Source organism: Notothenia rossii (genome assembly GCF_949606895.1).
Source record: "Notothenia rossii genome assembly, chromosome: 2".
Classification (NCBI taxonomy): Eukaryota; Metazoa; Chordata; class Actinopteri; order Perciformes; family Nototheniidae; genus Notothenia; species Notothenia rossii.
Window position 1 is genome coordinate 51859899 of NC_136904.1, and position 8857 is coordinate 51868755.

General features: G+C 40.2%; 1 long non-coding RNA gene across 1 annotated transcript; it reads right to left on the reverse strand.

The window, feature by feature from the left end:
* Positions 1–2730: 2730 nt before the first annotated feature.
* On the reverse strand, positions 2731–5977 carry LOC307030273. The gene is made up of 2 exons (XR_013805603.1): positions 5102–5977; positions 2731–4392 (listed from the first exon to the last, which is right to left on the reverse strand). It is a non-coding gene; the product is annotated as an uncharacterized lncRNA (long non-coding RNA).
* Positions 5978–8857: the final 2880 nt, after the last annotated feature.

Consider the following 8857-nt stretch of genomic DNA (forward strand, 5'->3'; position numbering starts at 1 on the left):
GTGTGTAAAGCTTATCCATGAAGATCTTGAAATGATTCATAGCCCCCATCTCTTTCATCACATCACCAACTGCAAGCTCAAGTCGATGCGCAGAGCAGTGCCACACCATGATGTTTGGGAAGAGATTTTTGAGTCGAGCTGCCACCCCACTGTGGCGCCCGAGCATCACTGACGCACCGTCACATGTGAGACCGATGAGAGTTTTTGAGAGGAAGGCCTCGTCTAACTTGGCGTGCTGTAAGGCATCCAGCAGTTTGCGGGCAATGCCTTCTGCACCAAAATCACACAACTCCACGAGCTCAAAGAAAATGTTCTCGGGTGAATCCATCTCTGGCAACTGCACTCGTAAATACACGATTAATGCGCTCTTTTTATTCAACCCTGTGGCCTCGTCCAGCATGAGTCCGATTTTTGGAGCGCAAGTGACAATCCTTTCAAGCAGTTTTTTTTTCATGTCAGTTGCAATGTGCTGTTGTATATGAGAACATGCGACGTTTGAGTGGAGAATCCTCCCCATTTCCACACCATTCATTTCCTGACAGTCTATCTCATGTTCAAATCCATAAGATGGCCTATGACGCTTGGCCTCCTTGTAAGCTGTGCGAAAGATTCTGGCAGTCGTTTGCACCTGGTCATTTTGGGCATTGACTACTGTGTTAACAAATACATTTGCCTTTGCCTTATCCAAAATAGTTGATGCCATTGCGTGTGCTTTGGTATTCCCATGCTCAAAAACCTTTTTCCTTAAGGCTCTTTGCTTTTTTTTTTAATCGGGCGCAGATGATGTCACCGAGCCCGAGATCCATTCTTTTGCAAGTTTCACACCTGCAGTTTTTTCCGGACCCAGTGATCCCACTTGTTTGCAAATGGCACAGCCCAGTCCAGTGGTTTCCATTGTCAGCCATGGATAACTTTTTTTTTTCTGTGTAAACTGGGCATCTGTCCAGATTTGCCCATCGTGAGTGTCCCTGACAATACCTGCTTCATCGCCATCACTATCTCTCGCAGATTCCAAGTTCACATCATCCGTCTCGTCCCCTTCATCTCCTTCCCCGTGGGGGTCGCTAATATCCCCTCTAACGACAGGTGCATTAGCAGCATCGATGGTAGGCTGCATACTACTGCTCTGTCCACCGTGGTCTTCACACTCATGATTTTCGGAAACTATTTTTGAACGTTTTGGATCTGACTGCTGGTCACTGACTTTGAAAAAGTTAAGTAAAGTTTGTTGTCTTTTTGACATTGTAGACACGAAGCTAACTGTTATGTATTCAACCAGCGCAAGCGTAGGCTATGTGTCACACCTCTAGTCTCCCCCCCTCCCCCCCTCTCCCGCTAAAAACCTTAAAAATGTAAACGCATCAAAAAGGCAAACACAAGATTTTTGAGGAACTTCAATGGGGAATAAACACTAACAAGACATATAACAACATTGAACACCGAACAAACAGTCGTTTTTTTTTTTTTGGTGTTTTTTTTTTTCATAGTGACACGGGAGGTGGCGGATCCAATAAAAAAGGTTCCGGATCCAATTTCAGAGGTGCCGGAACATGTTCCGGCGTGTTCCGGCTCAAATTAAGCCCTGTATGCTATGCGCTAGCTTGTGCTACATGCTATTGTTAGCTTGTGCTACATGCTGTGTGGGATATGTGTGCCGTTTATTGTTTTATTTAGCGGCATTAACAGTGATGACATGCATATTGAAAGCTATTCTAGAACCCTGAAGGCAGGAGAGACTGAAAAGAGTCAAGGGAAGCTTATAAAAGTTAACAGCATTTAATTACACAAAAGATGCGGTGGTGTACAAAATGAAATGTGCGAGTGGAGGCGCTCTCCACATCCGACTGGTCAGTTCAGGTCAGGGGGTCGAAGAGATCAATAGAGAACCGTAGTGACACGTCGTAAAACCCGGAAGTAAACTTCTTCCGGTTCCTTCTTGAAAAACCAATGCAAATTCTCCATAGGATTTTGGAAAATAGCTCGAAATAAGGTCTGTGGTTGACACACATTTAAGAGAGGGATCACGTTTTGTTCAGCCGGATAATCTCCACATGTCAACCCTACTTTTATAATTTCTGATTCATAAATCTAGTCGCCAAAAGCGAAATGCTAACGTTATGCTATAAACGAACTACAAGCCAGTACAGCAGCAGGGTCGCACGACTTCAACGTCAAGCCAACTTAAGATCGTTTCAACTGACTTGCACTGAAGCTGCACTTTGAACACTTTAAATTAAATATATTAACATTTTAAACTGTATACCCCGGTTATCTAGGCCCTTTTGGTTTTGTTTAATGTATACCACGTTTATCTAGGCCCTTTTTGTTTTGTTTTATGTATACATGTCACACTGTGGGAAACGATATTTTGATATTTCTGGATGTATAACACATGTAGAATTTTTGACAATAAAGCTGAATTTGACTTTCGCATGCTTGCATATTTTAACAAAGCTTTTCATTTTAGCCACACTGAATTTAACTAGAAGTCATGGCTGTGTCAATTACCAGTCTGATATCGTTTTACAAAGATGACAAGAAGAGTGAAGACAGAGGAGAGAACCACTACAAGTCAGGACACGTAACAGTGCAGCCTAGATGAAGGTGTGCTTACCGGTGTTGTCAGGGCTAGCATGAGGGACAAGGTTTATAGTGTTGGTGAGTAGTGATAGCAAGAGTACCGTTAACCTAGAGTTAATTTATTCACATTAATTCCCATCAACAAATCAATTGTATGTGTCACATGAAATCTTTATTAGGCAAGGCAAGGCAAGTTTATTTATATAGCACTTTTCAACACAAGGCAATTCAAAGTGCTTTACAAAAAATGAAAGACATTAAGAAAATGGCATTTAAAATCAGTCATTAAAAAGAAAAGCTAATAAAATAAACATTAAAAGAAAAAATACATGGATAAAAGTTACAGTGCAGTCTAAGATATGAAAAGTTCAATTAAAAGCAGCGACAAAAAGAAAAGTTTTCAGCCTGGATTTAAAAGTAGTAAGAGTTGCAGCGGACCTGCAGGTTTCTGGGAGTTTGTTCCAGATATTTGGAGCATAATAACTGAATGCTGCTTCTCCATGTTTAGTTCTGACTCTGGGGACAGAAAGCTGACCAGTCCCTGAAGACCTGAGAGATCTGGATGGTTCATAATTTAGCAGGAGGTCAGAAATGTATTTTGGGCCTAAACCATTCAGTGCTTTATAAACAGCAGCAGTATTTTTAAATCTATTCTTTGACACACAGGAAGCCAGTGTAAAGACTTCAGAACAGGAGTGATGTGATCCACTTTCTTAGTGTTAGTGAAGAACCAGAGTAAAGACTTCAGAACAGGAGTAATGTGATCCACTTTCTTAGTGTTAGTGAGGACTCGAGCAGCGGTGTTCTGAATCAGCTGCAGCTTTCTAATAGATTTTTTAGTGAGACCTGTGAAGAAACCATTGCAGTAGTCCAGTCTACTGAAGATAAAAGCATGGACAACTTTTTCCAAATCCTGCTGCGACATTAGTCTTTTAATCCGAGATATGTTCTTTAGGTGATAATAGGCTGATTTAGTAACTGTTTTAATGTGACTGTTGAAACCAATAACTAATTTAACCCGCTCACAAGAGAGCCCACCTCCGAAGATCGTGACTGGCTGAGGGACAGACTCGGGGGCAGGTTTTCAGGAATTTCTTGGCTTCTCTCCCCCGAGCCAGAAGAGGAACATTGCAGCTTGGAAACACTTACTGTTCCTGAAATTATCAAATCTGTTGGGCATCAGGGACCTGAGGCAATTGTGGCAAGCATGGCATTGTCTGAGGAGCAACAGAGGGCAATTCAGGTGGCTACCACTGGTCAGCGAACCAACCCAAACTGGCATTTGTTCGGGAAAGGAAGGTTGACTGCCAGCAACTTTGGAGCTGTCCTGAGGTCAAAGCGTGTGACTGCTTCCTTTATTGCCAGGGTGCGAGGGCAACAACAGGCCCTTGATGGTGTTTTGTCTGTACAGTGGGGGACTATGAATGAATGTGAGGGCGTCAGGGCATTCACCACTGCAACCCAGATGCAGGTCCATGAGTCAGATTTTTGGCTCTCCCTATCAGGATTGTTGGGGGCATCTCCAGATGGTCTGGTAGGGTCTTCCGCTGTGCTGGAGGTAAAGTGTTCCTACAGAGCCAGGGAAATGACAATTAGTGAAGCATTGCAAATCAAGGGCTTCTGTGTCAGTAAGGAAGGAGAAACATTCAGCCTGCGTGAGGAACATCCTTACTGGCACCAAGTGCAAGGTCAGCTTCACCTCACTGCAAGAAAGAAGAAGAAATAAAAAAAATTGTGAATTTTTTTTAATTTACATTTACTCGCCTTTGCAATGTTGTGGTTGTTAGAGTGTTAGGTTTCCTGTCAGCTCGTCTGTTGGGAAGATATAAAATATTAGTTTCATGGAAGTCACACCGTCACATATAAGAGCATTAAGACATACAGTACATAGGCTAAAACAAAACATCTAAAGATATAACCTTGCACTTCGATAAGTCTCGGGAACATTTTCACTATTTTGACATTTTTATAGATGAAAATTGAACTAAAGAAATAAATGGTAGATTAATCCATATTGAAAATAGGTGTCAGCTGCTACACTAATTATAATAGTTATATTTCTTAATTAATTAAGATAAGATATTACTGTATTGATCCCAATTTGGGAAATGTTTGTGTTGCAGCAGCATAACAAGAAAAACAAAATATAAGTTATTATATATACAAAAGTATGTGAGGGATGGAATATTAAATTGAATATAAATGTAAAATGTACATGTGATTTTACGTCCAAGAGAAGCTATTGAGCCGAGAGTTCTCTGCCAGCCAGAGGTGATTTGTTATTAGTTCAATATGTCAAACTGATTTCCCTGACTACAATCTTTAGTTACATGGTGAAACGTTATGCTGCTTGTACTAATTAGACTTATCATATAAGCCACGCAGGTTTTAATAGGATGTATTCATTATCTTTACTTATGTTGCGGTCTTTTCAGCAGCGCCATCTCTAAAACGGCGATATAGTCACTACCCATCATTTACATTTCACCGGGACATGGACAAAAATGTAACGTCAGCTTACCTCATGGCACGAATCCAGACTCCCCTTTGGAAAACATCGGCCGGGAAACGATAGAACAAGCACGTTTCATGCGAAGACCTGTGGCTGCAACCCAGAGCAAAGCAACAAACCATTGCGTAGCTAACTAGTAGCGCTAGCTTTAGCTAACGTTAGCTAACGAAACGAACTGCAGAGTAAAATTGGAAAACACTGGTAATTAATTATTCTATAATTTGTAAAACTACGGTGTTAAAAACGACAATTTCAAAAATGCAGATTCTAAATGGTCAGATATAGATATACAGATACTAAAGATATGCAGGTACTTGCTTTCAAGAAGAACACTGGGGAAAACAAACTTAGCGGGAGTGTTTACGTGTTCGGCGTAATGACGTAAAACGGCCTCGACAATTTCTGTAGTCCTATTCAGCCACTCGGTAACAACCATCGTTTTTCAGACACGTAAACTCTTCAAAAATCCCCAGTGGGGTCACTGCTGATGTATTTAATGTCGTAGAACAAAACGTGATTTATCTCTTAAATTTGTGTCAACCACAGACCTTATTTCGAGCTATTTTCCAAAACCCTATGGAAAAAATGCATTGCTTTTTGAGGAAGGAACCGGAAGTGCTAAAAATGCTAAGTTACTTCCGGGTTTTACGACGCGTCACTGCGGTTCTCTATTCTTGGCTTGCTCTTCCTGTTGTCATCTGAGGTCTTCTCCTATTGGCCGGCGTCGTCGGGGGGCGGGTCCAGTGCAATTCCTGCCTTTTTCTGTAGCTAAATTGCATCATTCTGGCGTCTGTGGTTATTTAAACATTCCCTGCTACACATTATTCAGCGTCAATAAATGAGTGCTAATCCCAGTGTGCTCAGTGTACAACATCACATGTCATTTCACCTTGATTCAAGGTTTGAAATCGTATGATTCCGTCAGATGCTAAATGTTAACCGGAAGTGAAGAACTTTCAGAATAAAAGTGTTAAGCTAATATCGAGAACTTCCGGTTAGCATTTAGCATCTGGCGGAATCATACGAGCAGATGACAATAGGAAGAGCAAGCCAAGAATTGATCTCTTCGACCCCCTGACCTGAACTGACCGGTCGGATGTGGAGAGCGCCTCCACTCGCACATTTCATTTTGTACACCACCGCATCTTTTATGTAATTAAATGCTGTTAACTTTTATAAGCTTCCCTTGACTCTTTTCAGTCTCTCCTGCCTTCAGGGTTCTAGAATTGCTTTCAATATGGTGTATTTAATTCAAATTACGCCATATCAACATTGATTTTAATTTCTAACAATCCCTCCTTACATACCATTTAAGGTATGTAAATAATATTGAAATCAATGAGTTCTTCATCCGAACATTGCATGGTACATAACTCATAAAAGTAAAAAATACAAATAAGAATACATATTCATCATAAATATAAAGTTTTTCATTTGTGCATAACTTCTATTTTGAACCTTTAATGTCACTTCGCAAAATAGCAGCAATTAGCTTGGTATGGAAAACGTCTAACGCCCTCCTTTCACATCATAAATCATCTTCATACTGTATCTGGTGTAAAGGTACTTGTTCTTTTACTAAGTATAAGAAGGATTAAACTATCTAAAAATAGCTAAATATGACTCTTTATTTAAACAAGTCTAGCGCCATTCTATCGGTCTGTTTTTATCTAACTGTTTGTGTCATCCTTTTACTGTGTCTCTGGTGCAATTTACGAATCTCTGCTGGCTCCAGTAGATATAGTTCACTCCATCCACATTCTTGTTGGTTCTGGGACAGAGGAATAATAATTCAGAACCTGCTGATATTTGAATCTTACTGCTTGGCATATGTTACAAACAAAAAACATCTTCATGGTGAACTAAATAAAATCTTTGTAATCTTTCTCAAATCTAATATAACAATTAACTATTCCTGTTTTTGGTAAAAACACACTAACTATCATATTTGGAAAATATATCTGAGATATGACCAGTGATGGAATGGTGCATTCTGTGGCTATTTTTCCTGACGGCCGGAAATACTAGTTGTGTTGTCATTGTCTATATTGTCGCTGTATTGTATAATTAATTGTATAATTATTTGTTTGTTTTACTTTGATGTGGGCTTATTATTATTATTATTTTTTCGTTTTATGTTTATTTTCATTTTCATGGCTCTGTTGTTTGAGTTATATTGAGAAGCATTTTTATTTTTATCTTTTTTTTTTATATAAATGTTTTTGGTTTAATTAATGTTTTTGGTTTCGTTAGTGTGGGCATGTGCGGGTGAAGGGAGGGAGGGGGGAGTGTAGTGAGTGTACTGTGATATTACAATCTATGAAACGGCATCGATTATTGTACACTATAATGAAATAAAAACACTTGTAAAAAAAAAAAAAAACACACTAACGTTATGTAATACAATTTCATTATGATTCAAAAACAACTAACTATTTCCTGAGTGTGTCTGTCCTGTAAGGCAGTGGTTCCCAACCTGGGGGTCGCGACCCCCTTGGGGGGTCGCCAAAGATCGCAGGGGGGCCGCCAGACCTCAGATGATTTGAGGCCTAATATCATATGTAGAATAAAAAAAAAAAAAGAATGTAGGCCTACATATAATTTTTTTTTAAATATCTTTTTTTTTTACATATTGTAACGCAATACATGATTGGCGCTAAAAGCCTTGTCTACATTACAATAAAATATAGAAATTAATTGATTAACTAAAATTAAAATTCAAAAAATTCATCTGATACTCCTCCGATTGGCGCCAACATTGACGTTACTGTGTCAGCTTTCATAATAATAACAGTTTGCTGCGCTTGCTAGCTAGCGACCGACTTCATAAGGTGAATATTTTTGTCTTAAAATGTCTGAAAAACGTAAAGGAGATGACAGCTCATCTGCAATGAAAAAGAAAATGAGGACCTACCTAGAGAGCTATCTTAACTTCGGTTTCATGGAGGGAACGGACAAAACCCGCCCAGAGTGTGTGATATGCAGAGAGAAGCTAGCCAACGAAAGCATGAAACCCAGCAAAATGAAGAGACACCAACAGACCATGCACCCAGAAGCAGTCGGGCGTGATCGGGACTTTTTCATAAAGAAACAACACCTTGCAAAGGCAAACAAGCCAATGGATATTAGAACAGCGTTTGTTAGGGCTGGCAGCGAGGCCTCTTTTGAATGTGCACTTTTAATAGCAAAGGCAAAGAAACCGCACAACATTGGCGAGCAGCTCATTAAGCCAGCTTGCATTAAGATGGTTGAGAAACTGTGCGGCCCGCAGGTGGCGGAGAAGCTAAAAACTGTACCACTGTCAAACAATACGGTGAAAGACAGAATTGAGAAGATGGCAAGTAACTGCGAGTTGCAGCTGCTCGAAAAGCTTGGAAAGGGGCCATTTGCCATACAACTTGATGAAACCACAACTGTAGCCGACGAGGCTGTGCTGATCGTTTTTGTGCAATATATCGATGGGGAAGATTTGAAGCAGGACATTCTTATGTCAGTCAACCATAGCCGTGGGAACATGTTTCAAATGGGGGGTGCTGTGGGGATGACACCAGGGCTGGTTCTGACCAATGTGCTGCTAGGCAAGATTTTAGCTGGCAATGAAAAACCTCTACAAAAGACCAATACACTGCAAAAAGATAAATATATTGACATGGTGCACAGCTTATATAACAAGGCTTCAAATTTATTATATATTATAACATGTTTTAATTGGGGGGGTGGACTTCACATCCTCTTGGGGGGTCCGGGGGTATCCCCCCGGGAAGA